This window comes from Lampetra fluviatilis, chromosome 17 (assembly GCF_964198595.1).
Source record: "Lampetra fluviatilis chromosome 17, kcLamFluv1.1, whole genome shotgun sequence".
NCBI lineage: Eukaryota > Metazoa > Chordata > Hyperoartia > Petromyzontiformes > Petromyzontidae > Lampetra > Lampetra fluviatilis.
Window position 1 is genome coordinate 14,193,149 of NC_136291.1, and position 22,178 is coordinate 14,215,326.

The 22,178-nt window shown below is 47.5% G+C and overlaps 1 pseudogene; it reads left to right on the forward strand.

Moving 5' to 3' along the window:
- The window catches only part of LOC144936969 (filamin-C-like), a 117,411-nt pseudogene that overhangs the window by 40,112 nt on the left and 55,121 nt on the right, over positions 1–22,178 (forward strand).

A 22,178-nucleotide genomic window follows, 5' to 3' on the forward strand; every position in this document is an offset into this window, starting at 1 on the left:
CGCATAGCCTGGTTGATTACGTGTTTCAAAATTTGCTAAGTTAGAATTTTAAGTGTGAAAATTCCAAAGAGAGGACACAGGCAGAGAGAACAAATAGTCAGAAAGAAAAAGGATAAGCTTAAAACTTCCCCGTAGAAGTGGTTCAATCTTAATTTAGGAGCTTTCGTGACTGCAGGAATTATTCTTTGGTTTTTTTCGGTTAAGTCATGTCTAAAAATAAAATAATAAATTAAAATAACATATTACGACGTTTCGATTGCAACACAAGCAATCATCATCAGGTATAAAAGAAATAGCAACAAAAATCTAACTAGAAAACTATAGACAGACATACAAGCAGACAGACATCACAACGGCACACAGAGAGAGGACACAAATCGGCACAAAGAGAGGGGTCGTTTCTGTGACGGTCCCTTAAATATAGAGAGGGGGGGCGGGGACGGAGAGAGGGAGGGTCAGAGAGAATTAGCATATCAATGAGTGTACGGCAACGTACTGCTGTTGCAAGTAAGATGACAATGTGGAACGGGCACGCAAAATTGAAAACGGGCACGCAAAATTGAAAATTAGGAGACAGGCACACGAAAATTAAATAACCTAGCAAAATATCGAAATGTGATGTAATACAACACAGAGAGTCGTTTAACACACAATTAACGCATAGCCTGGTTGATTACGTGTTTCAAAATTTGCTAAGTTAGAATTTTAAGTGTGAAAATTCCAAAGAGAGGACACAGGCAGAGAGAACAAATAGTCAGAAAGAAAAAGGATAAGCTTAAAACTTCCCCGTAGAAGTGGTTCAATCTTAATTTAGGAGCTTTCGTGACTGCAGGAATTATTCTTTGTTTTTTTTCGGTTAAGTCACGTCTAAAAATAAAATAATAAATTAAAATAACATATTACGACGTTTCGATTGCAACACAAGCAATCATCATCAGGTATAAAAGAAATAGCAACAAAAATCTAACTAGAAAACTATAGACAGACATACAAGCAGACAGACATCACAACGGCACACAGAGAGAGGACACAAATCGGCACAAAGAGAGGGGTCGTTTCTGTGACGGTCCCTTAAATATAGAGAGGGGGGGCGGGGACGGAGAGAGGGAGGGGGCAGAGAGAATTAGCATATCAATGAGTGTACGGCAACGTACTGCTGTTGCAAGTAAGATGACAATGTGGAACGGGCACGCAAAATTGAAAACGGGCACGCAAAATTGAAAATTAGGAGACAGGCACACGAAAATTAAATAACCTAGCAAAATATCGAAATGTGATGTAATACAACACAGAGAGTCGGTTAACACACAATTAACGCATAGCCTGGTTGATTACGTGTTTCAAAATTTGCTAAGTTAGAATTTTAAGTGTGAAAATTCCAAAGAGAGGACACAGGCAGAGAGAACAAATAGTCAGAAAGAAAAAGGATAAGCTTAAAACTTCCCCGTAGAAGTGGTTCAATCTTAATTTAGGAGCTTTCGTGACTGCAGGAATTATTCTTTGGTTTTTTTCGGTTAAGTCACGTCTAAAAATAAAATAATAAATTAAAATAACATATTACGACGTTTCGATTGCAACACAAGCAATCATCATCAGGTATAAAAGAAATAGCAACAAAAATCTAACTAGAAAACTATAGACAGACATACAAGCAGACAGACATCACAACGGCACACAGAGAGAGGACACAAATCGGCACAAAGAGAGGGGTCGTTTCTGTGACGGTCCCTTAAATATAGAGAGGGGGGGGCGGGGACGGAGAGAGGGAGGGGGCAGAGAGAATTAGCATATCAATGAGTGTACGGCAACGTACTGCTGTTGCAAGTAAGATGACAATGTGGAACGGGCACGCAAAATTGAAAACGGGCACGCAAAATTGAAAATTAGGAGACAGGCACACGAAAATTAAATAACCTAGCAAAATATCGAAATGTGATGTAATACAACACAGAGAGTCGGTTAACACACAATTAACGCATAGCCTGGTTGATTACGTGTTTCAAAATTTGCTAAGTTAGAATTTTAAGTGTGAAAATTCCAAAGAGAGGACACAGGCAGAGAGAACAAATAGTCAGAAAGAAAAAGGATAAGCTTAAAACTTCCCCGTAGAAGTGGTTCAATCTTAATTTAGGAGCTTTCGTGACTGCAGGAATTATTCTTTGGTTTTTTTCGGTTAAGTCACGTCTAAAAATAAAATAATAAATTAAAATAACATATTACGACGTTTCGATTGCCACACAAGCAATCATCATCAGGTATAAAAGAAATAGCAACAAAAATCTAACTAGAAAACTATAGACAGACATACAAGCAGACAGACATCACAACGGCACACAGAGAGAGGACACAAATCGGCACAAAGAGAGGGGTCGTTTCTGTGACGGTCCCTTAAATATAGAGAGGGGGGGCGGGGACGGAGAGAGGGAGGGGGCAGAGAGAATTAGCATATCAATGAGTGTACGGCAACGTACTGCTGTTGCAAGTAAGATGACAATGTGGAACGGGCACGCAAAATTGAAAACGGGCACGCAAAATTGAAAATTAGGAGACAGGCACACGAAAATTAAATAACCTAGCAAAATATCGAAATGTGATGTAATACAACACAGAGAGTCGGTTAACACACAATTAACGCATAGCCTGGTTGATTACGTGTTTCAAAATTTGCTAAGTTAGAATTTTAAGTGTGAAAATTCCAAAGAGAGGACACAGGCAGAGAGAACAAATAGTCAGAAAGAAAAAGGATAAGCTTAAAACTTCCCCGTAGAAGTGGTTCAATCTTAATTTAGGAGCTTTCGTGACTGCAGGAATTATTCTTTGGTTTTTTTCGGTTAAGTCACGTCTAAAAATAAAATAATAAATTAAAATAACATATTACGACGTTTCGATTGCAACACAAGCAATCATCATCAGGTATAAAAGAAATAGCAACAAAAATCTAACTAGAAAACTATAGACAGACATACAAGCAGACAGACATCACAACGGCACACAGAGAGAGGACACAAATCGGCACAAAGAGAGGGGTCGTTTCTGTGACGGTCCCTTAAATATAGAGAGGGGGGGCGGGGACGGAGAGAGGGAGGGGGCAGAGAGAATTAGCATATCAATGAGTGTACGGCAACGTACTGCTGTTGCAAGTAAGATGACAATGTGGAACGGGTACGCAAAATTGAAAACGGGCACGCAAAATTGAAAATTAGGAGACAGGCACACGAAAATTAAATAACCTAGCAAAATATCGAAATGTGATGTAATACAACACAGAGAGTCGGTTAACACACAATTAACGCATAGCCTGGTTGATTACGTGTTTCAAAATTTGCTAAGTTAGAATTTTAAGTGTGAAAATTCCAAAGAGAGGACACAGGCAGAGAGAACAAATAGTCAGAAAGAAAAAGGATAAGCTTAAAACTTCCCCGTAGAAGTGGTTCAATCTTAATTTAGGAGCTTTCGTGACTGCAAGAATTATTCTTTGGTTTTTTTCGGTTAAGTCACGTCTAAAAACTTAGCAAATTTTGAAACACGTAATCAACCAGGCTATGCGTTAATTGTGTGTTAACCGACTCTCTGTGTTGTATTACATCACATTTCGATATTTTGCTAGGTTATTTAATTTTCGTGTGCCTGTCTCCTAATTTTCAATTTTGCGTGCCCGTTTTCAATTTTGCGTGCCCGTTCCACATTGTCATCTTACTTGCAACAGCAGTACGTTGCCGTACACTCATTGATATGCTAATTCTCTCTGCCCCCTCCCTCTCTCCGTCCCCGCCCCCCCTCTCTATATTTAAGGGATTGTCACAGAAACGACCCCTCTCTTTGTGCCGATTTGTGTCCTCTCTCTGTGTGCCGTTGTGATGTCTGTCTGCTTGTATGTCTGTCTATAGTTTTCTAGTTAGATTTTTGTTGCTATTTCTTTTATTCCTGATGATGATTGCTTGTGTTGCAATCGAAACGTCGTAATATGTTATTTTAATTTATTATTTTATTTTTAGACGTGACTTAACCGAAAAAAAACAAAGAATAATTCCTGCAGTCACGAAAGCTCCTAAATGAAGATTGAACCACTTCTACGGGGAAGTTATAAGCGTATTCTTTTTCTTTCTGACTATTTGTTCTCTCTGCCTGTGTCCTCTCTTTGGAATTTTCACACTTAAAATTCTAACTTAGCAAATTTTGAAACACGTAATCAACCAGGCTATGCGTTAATTGTGTGTTAACCGACTCTCTGTGTTGTATTACATCACATTTCGATATTTTGCTAGGTTATTTAATTTTCGTGTGCCTGTCTCCTAATTTTCAATTTTGCGTGCCCGTTTTCAATTTTGCGTGCCCGTTCCACATTGTCATCTTACTTGCAACAGCAGTACGTTGCCGTACACTCATTGATATGCTAATTCTCTCTGCCCCCTCCCTCTCTCCGTCCCCGCCCCCCCTCTCTATATTTAAGGGACCGTCACAGAAACGACCCCTCTCTTTGTGCCGATTTGTGTCCTCTCTCTGTGTGCCGTTGTGATGTCTGTCTGCTTGTATGTCTGTCTATAGTTTTCTAGTTAGATTTTTGTTGCTATTTCTTTTATACCTGATGATGATTGCTTGTGTTGCAATCGAAACGTCGTAATATGTTATTTTAATTTATTATTTTATTTTTAGACGTGACTTAACCGAAAAAAAACAAAGAATAATTCCTGCAGTCACGAAAGCTCCTAAATTAAGATTGAACCACTTCTACGGGGAAGTTTTAAGCTTATCCTTTTTCTTTCTGACTATTTGTTCTCTCTGCCTGTGTCCTCTCTTTGGAATTTTCACACTTAAAATTCTAACTTAGCAAATTTTGAAACACGTAATCAACCAGGCTATGCGTTAATTGTGTGTTAACCGACTCTCTGTGTTGTATTACATCACATTTCGATATTTTGCTAGGTTATTTAATTTTCGTGTGCCTGTCTCCTAATTTTCAATTTTGCGTGCCCGTTTTCAATTTTGCGTGCCCGTTCCACATTGTCATCTTACTTGCAACAGCAGTACGTTGCCGTACACTCATTGATGTGCTAATTCTCTCTGCCCCCTCCCTCTCTCCGTCGCCGCCCCCCTCTCTATATTTAAGGGACCGTCACAGAAACGACCCCTCTCTTTGTGCCGATTTGTGTCCTCTCTCTGTGTGCCGTTGTGATGTCTGTCTGCTTGTATGTCTGTCTATAGTTTTCTAGTTAGATTTTTGTTGCTATTTCTTTTATACCTGATGATGATTGCTTGTGTTGCAATCGAAACGTCGTAATATGTTATTTTAATTTATTATTTTATTTTTAGACGTGACTTAACCGAAAAAAACCAAAGAATAATTCCTGCAGTCACGAAAGCTCCTAAATTAAGATTGAACCACTTCTACGGGGAAGTTTTAAGCTTATCCTTTTTCTTTCTGACTATTTGTTCTCTCTGCCTGTGTCCTCTCTTTGGAATTTTCACACTTAAAATTCTAACTTAGCAAATTTTGAAACACGTAATCAACCAGGCTATGCGTTAATTGTGTGTTAACCGACTCTCTGTGTTGTATTACATCACATTTCGATATTTTGCTAGGTTATATAATTTTCGTGTGCCCGTCTCCTAATTTTCAATTTTGCGTGCCCGTTTTCAATTTTGCGTGCCCGTTCCACATTGTCATCTTACTTGCAACAGCAGTACGTTGCCGTACACTCATTGATATGCTAATTCTCTCTGCCCCCTCCCTCTCTCCGTCCCCGCCCCCCCTCTCTATATTTAAGGGACCGTCACAGAAACGACCCCTCTCTTTGTGCCGATTTGTGTCCTCTCTCTGTGTGCCGTTGTGATGTCTGTCTGCTTGTATGTCTGTCTATAGTTTTCTAGTTATATTTTTGTTGCTATTTCTTTTATACCTGATGATGATTGCTTGTGTTGCAATCGAAACGTCGTAATATGTTATTTTAATTTATTATTTTATTTTTAGACGTGACTTAACCGAAAAAAACCAAAGAATAATTCCTGCAGTCACGAAAGCTCCTAAATTAAGATTGAACCACTTCTACGGGGAAGTTTTAAGCTTATCCTTTTTCTTTCTGACTATTTGTTCTCTCTGCCTGTGTCCTCTCTTTGGAATTTTCACACTTAAAATTCTAACTTAGCAAATTTTGAAACACGTAATCAACCAGGCTATGCGTTAATTGTGTGTTAACCGACTCTCTGTGTTGTATTACATCACATTTCGATATTTTGCTAGGTTATTTAATTTTCGTGTGCCTGTCTCCTAATTTTCAATTTTGCGTGCCCGTTTTCAATTTTGCGTGCCCGTTCCACATTGTCATCTTACTTGCAACAGCAGTACGTTGCCGTACACTCATTGATATGCTAATTCTCTCTGCCCCCTCCCTCTCTCCGTCCCCGCCCCCCCTCTCTATATTTAAGGGACCGTCACAGAAACGACCCCTCTCTTTGTGCCGATTTGTGTCCTCTCTCTGTGTGCCGTTGTGATGTCTGTCTGCTTGTATGTCTGTCTATAGTTTTCTAGTTAGATTTTTGTTGCTATTTCTTTTATACCTGATGATGATTGCTTGTGTGGCAATCGAAACGTCGTAATATGTTATTTTAATTTATTATTTTATTTTTAGACGTGACTTAACCGAAAAAAACCAAAGAATAATTCCTGCAGTCACGAAAGCTCCTAAATTAAGATTGAACCACTTCTACGGGGAAGTTTTAAGCTTATCCTTTTTCTTTCTGACTATTTGTTCTCTCTGCCTGTGTCCTCTCTTTGGAATTTTCACACTTAAAATTCTAACTTAGCAAATTTTGAAACACGTAATCAACCAGGCTATGCGTTAATTGTGTGTTAACCGACTCTCTGTGTTGTATTACATCACATTTCGATATTTTGCTAGGTTATTTAATTTTCGTGTGCCTGTCTCCTAATTTTCAATTTTGCGTGCCCGTTTTCAATTTTGCGTGCCCGTTCCACATTGTCATCTTACTTGCAACAGCAGTACGTTGCCGTACACTCATTGATATGCTAATTCTCTCTGCCCCCTCCCTCTCTCCGTCCCCGCCCCCCCTCTCTATATTTAAGGGACCGTCACAGAAACGACCCCTCTCTTTGTGCCGATTTGTGTCCTCTCTGTGTGCCGTTGTGATGTCTGTCTGCTTGTATGTCTGTCTATAGTTTTCTAGTTAGATTTTTGTTGCTATTTCTTTTATACCTGATGATGATTGCTTGTGTTGCAATCGAAACGTCGTAATATGTTATTTTAATTTATTATTTTATTTTTAGACGTGACTTAACCGAAAAAAACCAAAGAATAATTCCTGCAGTCACGAAAGCTCCTAAATTAAGAATGGGCATCTTGGCCAGGAAGTCAGTTCCCAATAAGCAAGGAACCGCGAGGGACCTCGAAATTAACACAATTCCCGAGGCCGACACTCCCCCGATAGATATTGTAGCGTCCACCTGGCCCACAATGCCCATGCTACCCCCGTTGGCAGCGACGCAAGAATCGTATACCGGACGCACGGCCTCAGGTGGGATGTTCAACAGATGGAAAATGACATCCGATATAATGGTCGCGGACGCCCCGGAATCCACTAACACACGTACATCCACCCCTTGTATAGAACCAGGTACGGTGGACGAGCCAGTAGCAGCCTCGACGACCCGCCGTGCCAATTTACGCCACTGCGTTACCGAGCGACGTGGCCCAGTCGATGGCTTCCCCCCGTTATTAACAACACCCGGATCGCACGACAACGGTGATGAGTGAGGTGTCAAGTCTGGTGCGCACCGACTTGCCTGTCCTGGAGGATCCTTCCGTGGCACGTCCGCTGACGAGGCCTCCTGCTGGGGCGGACCCGGGACGCGGGCCCAGCAGTCCCTGGCGTAATGGCCTTTACGGCCGCAGCGGAAGCAGTGGATGTTATTACGCCGCGCCGCAAGCACCCCGTCCCGATGCTCCCGTGGCGGTGGCGCAGATCGCGGCCCCGGCGTACTGCGGGCCTACCACTGAGCAGAGGCGGCTGTCAGCTCCTGCGGGTCCCCCCCGTCAGGAACGTACACCGCCTTCTTGGGATCCCAACCCGCGGCACCTCCCTCGACGATGGGTCCCCCCGTCCACGCCGTGACTTGCTTCCAACTGCGCAGGTTGAACTGGGCATCAAGACATTTAGCGGCCGCCCGGGACGTAAGCTTTTCGTGGCCACACACCGGCATAGGAATCCCCAAATCCCGGGACAGCTCGAGCATCTTACCCAAGATGAGAGGTTCGAGCAGGTCAGGCTCCGTCTCCGGGTATGCAGCCATGGCCAACTCCAATACCGCACCCCTGTATGCCACCGGCGACTCCTCGGGTGCTCGCTGACGTTGAACAAACCGGCGATGAGCGTCATCCGGTGGCTTATATGCATCTGCCATCTCATCGAAAACTCCTCTCAATGTTTTCTTCTTCTCCGCCTTGATGGAGTGGAAGAATCTCACCGACTCGTCATCGAGAAGAGTCGGTAAAACCTCCAACGCCTCAGCGTCCGTCCACCTCGCTGAGCGTACCGCCGCCAGAAATCGGCAGGCGAAAGCACTCCAATCGCCCCCGATGGAGAATTCTTTGACGGTCGTGAGATGACGACTGCGACTCCTTGTTGCACTGTCCTCCTCCGATGACACACCAGGCGGCATATTCAAAATGGCGTCGCATCGCCGCGTGTTCAAGATGGCGGCCTCTCGCCGCGGAGAGCGCAAGATGGCGGCTTCCCGCCGTTCTTCTCCTGCCACGCCCAAAATGGCGTCTTCTTGCCGCGTGGTCATTGGCGCCGACAGCGGAGGCAAGGCAGCGACCTGCGGACCTCCATCGGCTCCCCCCAACGCCGTCCTCGGCGTGACGAGCCCGCACAATTGCGCGAGCACGATTTTCAGCGTCTCCAGCTGCGCCGCCATCTGCCTCCATCGCCAATCCGCGTCCACAGGTGCAGACGGGTCCACCGACGCGGCGACCTCTTCGACTCCCGGACCCGCGCTTGTTCCCGCACGGATCTCCTCCTCCATCGCAGGTAGGTCGACTGCCCGAGGAAGGTCGTCGTCGTCGGATGTTGTAGCAGACGATGGCGCAGGAATATTCTTTCTTCTGAGCTGTTTTGACATGCCGTTTCACTTCTGACACCAGTGTAATAAGGGACTCGATCCTGGTTCTGTCTCCGTTGTCCTTTATTCGGGTTCTTACACTTTTCCCGCACGGCCCTCGCTCAGAGCTCTCCCCTTGGGAGCTCCGTAGCTGCCCTCGCTCCCGTAGCCTCCACACCTCTGCAGCCCCGCTGCAGACCCCTTGTGCAGTCCTCCGGCTGCGCTCACTGCAGCTCCATCGCTGCTCTTACTGCAGCTCCACTGCTGCCCGTCGTTCCTCCGCGCTTGGTCACCGCTGGCCGACGGTGCCAAGTCTTACTCCCCCGTGTGTGTGGCGATCTCGCCACTCCTCGACCTCCGCCCTGCGTGGCCTCACTCTAACTCTGTCTCCCACACTCTCTCGTCTCTTCCGGTATCTCTCCCTTAAGACCTCACCCCTCTCACCCACGTGACCTAACTCCTCCCCCCATGACGTCATATCCGCGAAGCCGTTTTCGCCCGCATTACATTTTGACCACGTAGTTCGTGAAGCCTTCAATGGCTGTACCGCAGGAATTACCATATGGTACAGATACAATGGGAGGCTGATCGATGCCCGGGTGTGGTCAAGGGATGGCTCCCTATTGCTCAACCATGTTATGTATGCCGATGCTCTGGTGATTGCTGCTCACTTAGAGGAGGACTTGGAGGCACTGCTGCTGAACCTGGAGCTTGCCACTAAGAGGTGGGGCCTTACCATCAGCCCCACCAAAACTAAGCACCTGCCTGTGTATTTTGTACCATCGGACAATCCACCCTCACTACTCACAATTGGTGATGCGGCAGTTGTGCAGAGAGTGGAGAGTTTCCCATACCTGAGCAGTGTGCTCAGGACCAGCTCCGGTTTAACAGCAGAGGTTTCACTCCAAATCAGTCGAGCACCATTATTTTTTCATCGGCTGCGTTATGCTGTGTGGAAGCTACCTGGTCTTTCGCTCCGCATGAAGCTCCAGGTCTTCTCGGCCACGGTAATTACCTCCCTTCTCTACGCTTGCGAAACGTGCACCCCCCTAATGGAACATCTTTGCCGGTTAGAAACCTTTAGGCTGGCCTGCCTACGATCAATCCTGGGTTTAACCAAGTCCCATTGGTGACCTCCTACAGCAGGCAAGGCTGCGTTGGCTGGGCCATGTAGCCCGCATGCCCAGCCACCGCTGGATCGAGGGGGCTAGAGAAGAGATGGAGTGATGTGCTCCAGGAGGATGTGGAGCTGACTTGACTTGTCGATGACTGGTACCAGCGGTGGCAAGATCGGCCTCTGTTGATAAGTGTGTCTTTGTAAGTCCATATGTGTGTGTAGGTCAATGTGTGTGTGTGTGTAAGTCTATGTGTGTGTGTGAGTCGATGTGCGTGTGTAACTCGATGTGTGTACCTAAAGTCGATGTCTGTCTGTGTGAGTCCATATATATGTGTGTGCGTGTAAGTCGATGTGTTTCTATGTGTGTGGGTCGATGTCTGTGTGTAATTCAATGTGTGTCTGTCTTTTTTGCCCGGGCAACGCCGGGTACTTACCGCTAGTATTAAATAAATGCCACCCAACCCGAGTCCATTGTTATCTCGGGGCATTTGCTCAGGCCACACTGCCCCGTCGTCTCTGAGTGGATAATTCCCAAGCAGAGGCTGCTGATGCTGAGAGGTGACCCGTGGCGGAGTGGCGATTGCCGCAGTCACCACAGTGCAACCACGGGCGACGCTCCACCGCAACATCACCACTGCGCAGGCTAGGTGCACTTTGAGGCCACGTGAAGTGTCGCAGGCTCGCTGGCAGGAGGTCCCTGGACAGACCCAGGTGCCATGGGTTGCTTGACTGAGATGGCTGGCAGATGCATCACCTGTGTTACCCACTATGCCAACTTGCTGTGTTTTAGCTGCCCAGTGCTCTGCTCATTGTTGTGAGCATTGCTCCTCTGTCCTCCGCTGTTGCTAGAGGGCGACTCCTGCCAACTGCCCTGCAGCGTCCTTCACGAGCCTCCTCCACAGAAGCCGATCTTGACACTTCTGGTACCGGTCATTGACAAGTCCACTCTCATCTGAAAGCCCAATCCACTCCAACCACACCACCACCACACGTTTGGCACTCCCTGAGCGACAACATTGAGGACCTTGCAATGAAACTCTACTCAATCATATTTGCACACTGGTTATTTCAGCTGTAATTTATCAGATAAGATCATAGATTTATTATAAACACATCGATAGGTTAATATCGCAGTGGAGGTGGCCTGTAGACGCCGCTGAGGTCCTGTGTCAATGCTAGAACCCAGACAACTGCCTAGGAAGAAGCCTCGTGTGCAATGAGCAGAGGTTGCAAACGGGTTTTGATTCCTTACCCGTACCCGGCCGCACCAGGGTCGCAAACGGGTACCCGTACCCGGCCGTACCCGTACCCTACCCGTACCCCGCCGGGTACGGGTAGGGTACGGATATCGGGTACCTGATTGCGACCTCTGGGATGAAGCCATGTTGCAGGCGCGGTTGGATTGATTCTAGGAACTTGAATTGTGAGAAGAGACAAGACGATGGGAAATGAGTGACAAAGTTACTCACCAGTGACTCACGGTCTACCCGTACCCGTACCCGGCCGCACCAGGGTCGCAAACGGGCACCCGTACCCGGCCGGGTACGGGTAGCCGGGTATCGGGTAGGGTACGGGTATCGGGCACCCGGTTGCGACCTCTGGCAATGAGCAGTGCATTTGACAAAGGCTGCGCATGAACACTTGTGTCTGATGGGCTGTGTTCATGTCGCACCTCCGATTAGCACGGTTGGCTACGTATGGTGCGAACGAAGTTCAACATACATATCATTGGGGCTGATAATTATCAAACAACTCCCAACGCATTTGTCATCGCTGTCTGATTCTGATATCAAAGGCGTAAAGTATGGCAACCATGAGACCTTTAAGCCAGCAGTGGGTAGTCCACGTTTGTTGCAGTACAGTGCCTACTACTGTACTGCGGGCTGGTTTGGATTCAAATGCGCCTCCCGTAGGGACACACCGCTGTGCCTATGAAAAAGACGATTAATAAAAAAACGGTATTGATTTACCGAACATCGGCTGTATAAAAACGGCATAACTAAATTCACGTCAAAAACCCAGGTAATGTCAAAACACACGAATGAAATAAAATAATTTGTATAGCTACTGAGTGCTTCGGCTGCTCGTTCCGTGATGCCTGTTTAAACCGCCCCATCGAAGTTCGAAACACGTGGACTGGGTTCTTGTTATCTTATTTACTGTGTGCAGATCAACCCTGTTGGCTTTCCATTAACCTCCACTGAGAAACATGAACTCCTCCACTTTTTTGGACACTCCAAATCTTTTCTTTAATACAATTTGGCTTGTCGACTAAAATCGCAAAAACAAATATTTTCCCCGCGCATTCGGATTTAGAATTTCAACCTGAAATTGAAACGGGGGATTTTGCTGTTGGAGTGATAGGGACGGCCGTCGTATCGGTCCGGTTGTGTGTAAAGAAGCAGCGCGAGGAACTTCCTCCGATTTCTAGGGACACAGAGGTGGGGGAGGGGCCGGTGTACTTCCGTGGATGTCTATCGCTCAGATAATGTGGCCGTGGGGGAAGGACGGGGGTCTGTGTGCAAACTTTGTAGCTGTGAACTCGGGTGGGGGCAGTGGGGGGTATGGACGACAACATCGAGAAGGGTTCGAATGCTTAAAAAAACCATGCGAGTTTAACACGTAGTTTGTTCGGTTAGATCGCGAAATAATTTACGCGATAATAAAAATGTTAGTCGTATAAATTGAAACACGTGGCGAGCATGCAGTAAGGGTCTCGTGCAATATATCTCGATTGGATCTTTAATTAATTTTTGGCGCCAGGCTGTCTGGTATCATTGTGCCAATGTCACGTGGACGCTGGCTCTGACTACAAAGACAAAGATCCCCCGTATAGCCTTAGGCTGTTCGGGAAATACTATTAACGAGTCGCACATCATGAAGACCAGCACGACACACGAGGGGTGGGTTGACCAGCACCATGCCCAGTAGCGATATGTACACACTGCAAGCTCCGGGCCAGATTTGAGGTGACCCCGCAGGAGGAGGAAACATAGATACAAATAATTATAACAGATGCAATATTCACTTAAAGAATAACATTTTTATGTCAATGTTAAAATAAATTAAATATCCCCGTGTGCTAACTTTTAGGCCACCCTGCATTGTTTGGCATCTTGTGACGGTGGCGCAATCAGCAGTTCCTGTCACCTTAGATGACCCTACTTGCAAGCGCCTTTAACTTGAACTCCAATTAAACCCGACACGTGATTCATTTTAAGTCAACAGCTGTGGGCGGGGCTTTGGACGACTATACAAGATTAGACGCGAATTTAAGTTTCCGCAGAAGTTAACGCGTGCCCAGTCGGTGCATCCCCTTCATTGCTCGGTGGCAGTGGTGAGTCAGGCGCTCTCCGCTGCTCGATAATTGCTGTTGGCGACAGAATTGGCGGTGACTCCAACAGCGACTCCTTCATGGAATACTTGCGCAGCAGCTACAGCTCTGTGAGTAGCAGCGCGCAGCAAAGCCAAGGCCAGCCGACACCGCGAATGATGAACGCTCACGGCCGCAGCAGCGGAGGCGACTTTACGTCGCCTTCGTCCGGAAACGGTACCCTGCAGAGTCGCCATCACCTCCATGGTGAGGATCTGCAGCAGCAGCCCCGAGAGTATCAGCTCTTCCCGCAGGAGCAGTTCACGTGGTCACCAATTGCAGCACCACGCCGACAACCATCACCACCACGATTTCCATCACCAGAACCGTTAACACTGGACACGATTTTCAACGAGAGTCGTTCGTTGCCAGGGCTAACACCACCACATGGCCAACAGCAGCAGCGACGGCACTGCTGTTTTGAGTTCCCACCTGCGAGGAATAGCGAGCCGGTCTGTGACTGGCGGCAGCTGCTGGAAAGGCAGCAGCAGCTACAGCAGGAGAGGCAACATCAGAAGCTGCAGGAGAGTCAACTCATGAAGTGGGGCCAGCAGATCGCGGCAGCGAGTACTGCTGACGTGACCCGTGCCGCTGTGTCGACCCGTGCCAGTGGGCAGAACCGTGCCTCTGACTCAACCCGTGACGGTGGCTCGACTCGTGCTGCTGACCGTGCGGCGAAGAGAGCCATCCGCTGCGCCTTCTGCTACAGTAACGGGGCCTCGGTCAGGACCTGCTCGTCACACGCGCTCAAGGACGCCGACGGCCGCGTCCAGTGCCCTGTGATGCGCGCCTACTCGTGCCCGCTGTGCGGCGCGAGTGGAGACTGGGCCCACACCATCTCGCACTGCCCCACGGCGCGAGAGCCCCAGCGCAAGCAAATCCTCCACACCCACCGTCTGTCGTCGGGGAAAATGAACTCGAAGTATCGTCATCGTTGAACCCGCTCGCACGCTCGCCTTGATAGTAATGATGATGACACCACCGGTGGTGATGATGTGATGGTAATGATGATGGTGACGCCGAAGATAGGCGGTCGTGTTTGCGGTGTTTTCTGAGATGATAATCGTGTGGTTTAGTGCGAGTTTGTAGCAGAAGTTAATGCTTTCTCTGGTCTGAAGATGATCCACTCCCAGAAATGTCAGCTCACTAGGCACTCTATAATATGCCGCACAACCCAATCAGAATATACTCGACTGTTTATAGTACGTTTCGCCTTTTCGTGTAGAATCGGTGACTTGACCATCAAGTAGCCCTACGTGTTTGCGCTCACTGATATTGTGATAATGAAAATACGATGCGAGTTTGAAATCGTGTTTTGAGTACAGCTGTTTGGGCGCATCTTATTGCGCTTCATATGGCACGCATTCGTCACTCGATGCGTGTTTTAAAATCCAAAGGGGTTGGCAACGTGCACGGCGGCACGCGCGCTCTGGCGTCAATGCGATGTCTGGATGGGCGCAGTGAGACTTGGCAGTACTGTGGTGGTGGTGGTGGTGGATGCTGCATTGATTAGTTGCGTTACATTGCCTGCGTCTTTTGTAGCAGGGATATCTTTGTTAACAAGTTGGGACGATTCTTATTGTCTAGACATTTGCGTCGGAGTGGATCTGCTCCATGTCCACCTTGCAGAAGCTCCCGGCTGATGCCTGCTTTTATGGAAACAAGCTGGTTCTTCGCTGTTCGAAAACACGATCGTTTGTCTTTAAACATTTAGATTTTCCTTGCATGCCAGTTTGTTGGAATTAATATTGTTCAGAAGCGTTTGGTTTGTTGTATCCGTGAAAACTGAATATAATAAATCTTTGTTGCCTTAAACTGCGTGCGCTGTTAGTGTCGCTCTTTTAGTGACAATTGTTATTGTGTATATGCATTACAACGATACTTTTACCGTTATACATAGGGTCCTATTTAAAAATCATGGAAATTATGGAGATGGGTTTGGGCCAATGAAGGCATGAGAGTTTGTTTAAAAATTTACAGGTGTGTGCACTGCATGCATGTACGGGGAGTGGTAGCGTAACGGTTGGCGCGTTGCACTACGAACCTGGCCTACCGAGTTCAATTCCCGCTCACGGCCAACACCAATGACGATTATCTGAATTGGTTCTGGGTCTCCCCATAGGTCGACTCGGCGTCAGGGAGAGTGGGGGAGAGGGAGGGAGAGAGAGTGGGGGAGAGGGAGGGAGAGGGGGAGAGGGAGATAGTGGGGGAGAGAGGGAGGAAGAGTGGGGGAGAGAGAGGCTGGGTTGAATAAGAGTACATTTGGCCGGATGTGAACGTCTGTAAGAGCATTTCATCCATCTGACTCCTGCACACGAGATGGTGCCATCGCTCCGTCTCCAGTCAAGCAGAGATTTCACAACTCATTGGTCGTGAGGGATCGTTTCCCACTGGTGTGTCGGCCGCGGCTGCGAGTCGAACTCGAGTCGCCTGTTCCGTCGAGGAGCGGCGCGCCAACCGCTGTGCCAACCGCTGCGCCGCCGCTCTGCCCGTACGATAGACGAACGTCGTCGTCGACGGTGACGGGAGGCCTTCCGAGTCCTGCTGCGGCCTCCGTAACTCAATCTCCCTCCTATTCCCCCCACTCCGCCTCCCCACAACCTCCCAATACCCCGTGAGGTCATGCCAGCCACGGCCAATACCAATTATAACCTCGTCTTGGCCCAGCTGTCACCGCGACCCGCCACCTTCCCACACACACCCCCTCCCGCACCTCCACTTCTCTCCGCGTGCCGGGCTGGGTGTCGGGAGAGCCCAGGGTCCCACATGCTCGGACTGTTCATAATAATAATCGTGAAGAATCCGGAGGCGGCAGCTCCCCTCTGGTCATCCCCCCGCCGGGGGAGGACCCGGGTGACAGCAGCCTCAACAGAAGGCCTGTGCCCCGACTGGCAGTCCTGGGACCCCAACAAGCCAGTGGACAATGCTCGGGAGGCCATGCAGCAGGCGGATGACTGGCTCGGCGTCCCACCGGTGAGCTCACCTGGCGACCAAACTAAAAACATTTTTTTTTATTTTACCAGGTAAGGCCCACTGAGCTATACAGTTCTTTTTCAGAAGCGACCTGGTCACAAATCACAGCTCAACGAATTGGCTATTCACGTGGAAATGTATAGCAGCCAAATACTTTAAAACGCACGTTGATTCTAAATGTGGAGGGGAAAACCAGATGACCCGGAGAGCAATCCACGCAACCAGGGGGAGAATATGCAAACTCCAAATATACAGGTGACGGGGTTGGGATTGAACCGGCGATCTCCTATTTATCAGACGAGGTAGTTAACATCTCGCAACTGTGGTAGCCGCTGGGCTGCTCGCTCGATATGCGCAGACCCAGCAGCGCTGAGCCACTCTTGTTTTCTGTAACAGGCGAGTCAATGAGTCGGTCAGTTAGTCAATCAGTCGGTGAGTCAGTGAGTCGGTCAATTTGTTAGTCATTGAGTCAGAAAGTTAGTCAGTTTGTCAGCCAGTCGGTCAGTGGATCAGTCAGTGAGTCAGTCGAACCATCCAATGTGTTTTTGGGTGGTGAAATAGCCCAGTTTGTTGCAGAGGTTTGTGGTTCCAATCTAGCAGGCCTCCCTGGTTTTTAATGCTGTGTTCACTATAAAATTCGCGCCCTTATCATTCGAAGCGAGTAGGCCATTGTGTGGCGGCGTCGCGATTCATATTATTTGCCATATTTTAAAATTACCTTCAAATCACTAAATTTGGATCACACGAAGCAGCAGCAATTCTCGCCACTCGATTACAAAAACTTGGCAGCACCCTCCTGAAAAACAGTCATGGGACTCACACACGCACGCACATACTAATAATAATAATCGCCTGTAGCACTATAAATGCTTGGGTGGCCTCCACATGACCTTCACCTCGATCTGCCCCCCACCTAGGTAATCGCCCCGGAGGAGCTCGTCGACCCCAATGTGGACGAGCACTCGGTGATGACCTACCTGTCGCAGTTCTCCAAGGCCAAGCTGAAGCCAGGGGCCCCCCCTCCGGCCCAAGATCGACCCCAACAGCGTGAAGGCCTTCGGGCCAGGTGTGCTGCTGCTACACACACTCGCCGCACCGCGTGGTAACGATGCTGCAGATGACTTGGTGACGAGTATAGTGGTGATGGTGATAGAGAATATGACTCCGATGAAAGTGGTCATTGATGATGCTGATGAGAATGATGACAATAATGATGGTTGTGATGATGATGGTAATGATGATCGTAATGGTGATAATGATGATTCATCAAGATAAGTAATGGTTATGATCAGGGGCGGTTTCTTCATTAGGGTGATTGGGCGACGCACCACCAATGTCATTCAACCACAGAGTCACGCTAGCCGTCACTGTCAGCCTCTGGATATAGTCCAATCAGCGTCATGTCACGTTCTGTGGAGTACCGCCTCTTTTTGGGCGATTTCACTACGGCTGAGAATCGCCCCGAGTGACCCCATAGACTTACATTCAAAGATGTTTTTTTTCGAACGGGGGCGCTGCAATGCAATCTCTATGGCTTCCGGGAGGGCATGCACTAACGTGCTTACGTCATCATACGTGCTAACGTCATCATACGTAAGCACGTTTCATCCAACAATATAATTTATCGCCACCTAGTGGAATCTTTAATAAAATAAACTTGAGTGGTTTGTTTTAATAGTGAGTATATAAACAAATAAGATGTATTGTAAGAGTCACTTTATTTTTCATTAATATTAAAGAAGTGAAGTTACCTTTACATGCTTAAGCTGTTAATTTATTCTTTGCATGGGTGGACCTTATCCTTATCAATCATCCAGACATTTGCCCCCCCTGAGAGATTTTGCAGGAGCCGCCACTGGTTATGATGATGATGATGGTAATGACAAAGTGGCAACGATAATGAGTGATTTGACAATAATAATGACGATTATGGTGGCAATGATGAATATGAATGTTTAAATGATGCGGTGACGATAGTGGTAATGGGAACGATAATATCGGTTAGTGATGCTGGCAATGATGATGATGATGGTGACGATACTGATAGCAATGACGAGGACATCGGTAATGACGATGTGGACGAAAACAAAGATGATGGCGATGACGATGACATCGGGCGAAGGCGTGGATAACGACGGCGGTGACAATGTGACCGGCGGGCAGGTATCGAGCGCTCGGGTAACGAGGTGACGCGCCCCGCGGACCTGGTGCTGTGCGCAAAACACAGGAAGACAAAGGCGGCCGGGCTTGGTCGCTGACCCACCCACCCCCTCGTGTGCCGTGCCGACCTTCATAGGTATTGCTCGCCGACAGCCCTTGCCCCCTTAAATGGTCTCAAGGTCACACGGGGGGGGGCATCTTCGTGTTGGTCCAGACTGTTGTATCCTGAGCCTTCTTCCAAACTTGATATTTTTATATATTATCTTTTTACTTGATATATAATGAATGAAAACACCCCAAAAAGCAGCAGGCTGCAAAAACCAGGTGTTGTTAAGTAATGAACTGGAGGAGGGCTAGGATGACAGAATTTGCAACCTTGCTTCAAGGAAGGAGGGGGCCTGATGAACGGGCATATGTCACTCGTGCAGGCGGCAGAGACAGTGGGAGAGTCAGCCAGACATAATTAAGGCAAAAAGCCAACCATCCTGCATGGTTTTAAGGAATTAAATTATTAAATCCAGGGTGAGTGGTCAAATGAAGTGGGTCAGCAACGCTGTGTGCACAGGGGAGGGAGCTGATTAACAACCCTGCGCGTCTGAACGTGAGGGGGCCTTTGACCTGAAATTAAGAATAACACTCCCAGAGCAGAAGGTTGGATGACCACAGTGAGACGAATAAGAGCGTTGTATATCAAGGATGCAGACTCAGCTGAATAACAAGGCTGCGGAGGTCACCAAAAGTTTGCGTTCGCCTAGTTAAGTCGAAAAGCTCAATTATTCTGTATTGCTATTAAAGTAACGTTAAAGTCAGAATTTAACAACAGGGTAGGCTAAAGTTATTGATATTCACACCCACTCCAATTAAACCAGGCCACAAGTTACGCCTACTGAACCATCACCATCATTAAGTCAATATGAAATGTTATTTCCATACTTTAAAATACAACTCGACCCAAAGCATATGACAATCAGAACCTTCCTAAGTCAAAATTGAATCGCACCCAGACAGGAGCGAATAGTCGATATAAGGTTGAAGAGGGAAGGAAATTAAGAGCACGGCGAACTGCAAACGTAAGCAAAAAGCCGGGAACAACACACCAGCCAGCAACAGCAAGTCGGGCTTCGACAGGCCATAAAAGTAGGAATGATAACTCCCGGGGTCAGGGGACATCAGAAAAAGCAAGCAGACAAAAACCAGAACTGACTCCAAGGTTCAACCGCCCTCACCTACAAGGAGTGACGGAAATTAATGAGGCCTTGAGTTAACGGCGTCAGCTGGACAGCAACAACAACGGCGAGCAGAGACAGAGTGAGGCAAAAACCTGCGAGGCTATGAAATGCAACTTCATGTCAGTGAAGCCTGACCAACAAGTTAAGTTAATGACATCACAATACATAATATCGTACATAACATCAATGTTAACGCTATTCACCGTCAACTATATTCCGCTTATATAACCATGCAGACACCAAGGAATACGAATTCCTAGGATCAAGAAACTTACCCCTTAACCTAAGATATCGGAAATAAATTAATAATAATAAGCCTATGCATGAAAGACAAAAGTAAAACTTATGAAAAGCCAGGATAGCGGGATAAATCACCACCAGGTCGAAATAAAATACATAATAAAAGAGCGATGTTAAACCCAGGGTCGGAGAGAAAGGGAGATCCCGGCCGTCTTTGTATCCCCGCAGCGCGGGATGGGAGTGTGTATGTGCTCGGGGAGGCACCTCCACTTGGGTCAAGCACCACGATGGGAAACGACACACCTTAGGCTACATACAGAATCATAACTGGGAAATGGTAAGGGACAAATGTTAATTTAAAACTTTTTAACCATGTCTGTGTGCGTCTGTGAGGGTCGGAGGGAGTGTGCCCCTCCCTCCAGGTCGTGCACCCAGACAGAGAGACGACTTCGAGGCAATTTGTAACATCTGATTGTTTGCTCATGGATTTTATGGAGGGAGTATGACAACGGAAAATACCATGGGTGATGCACACAAGGACACACGGACGTACGGACACACACATGAACACACCTACACACGGACAAATCCTGACACAGTAAATCAAAAGAAAACCCCGCCTTGTGGGCAGGACCCAAAGGGATTTTTCGGCATAAAAGAAAGGACCCTGAGCATTGGAAACCAGTTCGACCAGGGGAGTCAACTCATCACGAGTTCGACCAGCGGGTCGGCTCCGGAGCGAGCTCGACCGAGCGGGTCGGCTCGACTCATCTTCAGCTCGACCGAGCGGGTCGACTCAAGGGCGAGCTGCGACTAACGGGCCGGCTCGACTCTTCAGCTTCTGGGACTCAGCCGAGTTCAGACGGCTCTCGGGGCTCGACTCAAGCGGCTCCCCGTCTCCTCTGCAGGCGGGCAAGACCCGCTTGACAGCTCAACTCGGCCGCGACAGGCCAACCTCTGCCGAGTCGGTTTCCCTGCTGCCGCGAGAATCGCGGTTTGGCGACGACGCTGCGAGCGAGCTGTGGGCGCCACCTACCGACCGGGTTCCGAACTACGACAGCGTATCAACAGGCATCCAACCAATTCACCACGGTGACAGAGGAGCGACTAATACGTATGACGCGCACCGCCCCCTCACCACACGAACCCCAGGCGTCTGTTTGACATAAAGAACCGACTCCGAACATTGACTATTCAAGACCACTCTTACCACTCAAACACACTCGAACCCATAAGCCGTCCGTGGCTGTGAAGGCATCCCAACGACCGAGTGATGGCCATCCGTCATTTATAAGAGTATTCGTAATTTTTATCTTTAATATTTAGTGGGCTGTACTCTTAATCGCATAAATTCCCAACAGATCCATCAATACGAATTGATTCTTGGCACCTCCTTCCGCCGAGCAACGCTCACGTGGGGAGTGGTGGCCCACCAGATCCTTATCAGGTGATCTGGTCCCCAATTAGTAAAGTCTGTATAAGATAACGATCTTCGGAAAAGGAGCGCCGTCGCAGGTCCTTACTCCGAGCCATTCTGTTGTCAGATAACCTGCCGATGTATCTGTTGAGATTGGTGCCTTTAAGAATAATAACTGTTTTTGATTGTGTTTTTATCGCCGTATAATCTTTCAAGTATAATCATTCATTAACGTTAAGGTTTTCTTAGCATAGTATTTGCATGTTTTAACGACTCTCTCTCACTAACAACCATCGCGTTACGCGGGATCCATGTGCCGTTGTCAAGTGAAATCAGACAATCATTGATGATACTGTATTGATGCCGTGTTGACGTTCCGGGATTGAGAGTTCGCATACTATATCATAGTTAAGGTTGAATTAGTAATAAATTGATTAATACAGAAGTGGTTGTGTGATTCTTTCCTGAAGTCTATGCATAAGATCTGCTTCTGCGTTGAGATCTGAACTTGGTGACCTTAATAAACACACTAACACATACTCAATAAATGTTAA